Raw genomic sequence first — 843 nt, 5'->3', positions numbered from 1 at the left:
AAAAAAAAAAAAAGGATAGGATTGGGATAGGTTCAATACTCAGTGATTTTCATTCCATACAAACAGCATAGTACTAATTGTGGAGGACAAGCTACAAGAATGCCTTTTGAGAAGTGTAATGACAGAGGTAGGAGTCTGGACTTTCGATCAAAGATTTAATGGCTTTGGATTCAGACTGACTTGAGCCCTTTGTAAGATTGTGGCTAAAATGAAATGAAATAAGATACAAAAATTGTTACATAATGCCTTGTACATGTGTTAAAAACAATTTGATGAATGGCTTTTATGCTGTCAGATGAATGAGATCAAATCATTGAAAAATGCCCTTGGGTTTCAAGGAAATAAAAATTAGTAGTTCCTAACAGTCAAAATTAGTTGTTTTAGCAATATATAATCTCGCAGCATATTTTGGAAATTTTCCTTTTGTAAAGGTGGTCCTAAATCTCAAATCACATTATAATAATTGATAATTAAATAAAAAATACAAAGGCCTACTTCAGACCAATTAAATCTGATTCTCTAATGGTGGTTTTTTATTTTTTATTTTTATTTTTTTTTTACTTTATTTTAAAAGCTCCTCAGGTGACTCTAACATAGCCATGGTTGAAAAATACTGATTTGTAACATCAATGGTCTTGGGTAACAATCATGGAAAGCTTTTGAGACTATGACTTATGTGGGTCCATTTCAGGGTCAGTGATAATGGCCCATCTGTTTGTGCCCTCCTTTCCTTTTTGTGATGGCTCTATTCATAATCCCTAAGTTTTCTGAAGAGGATCTGAGGCAGACACATCAACCTATAGTGAATGGTAAGCAAAGAGTAAGAAAGCAACGTAAGAGCTG

This window comes from Pteropus medius, unplaced genomic scaffold (assembly GCF_902729225.1).
Source record: "Pteropus medius unplaced genomic scaffold, Ma_sr-lr_union100, whole genome shotgun sequence".
Classification (NCBI taxonomy): Eukaryota; Metazoa; Chordata; class Mammalia; order Chiroptera; family Pteropodidae; genus Pteropus; species Pteropus medius.
This window is presented reverse-complemented; position numbering follows the sequence as displayed.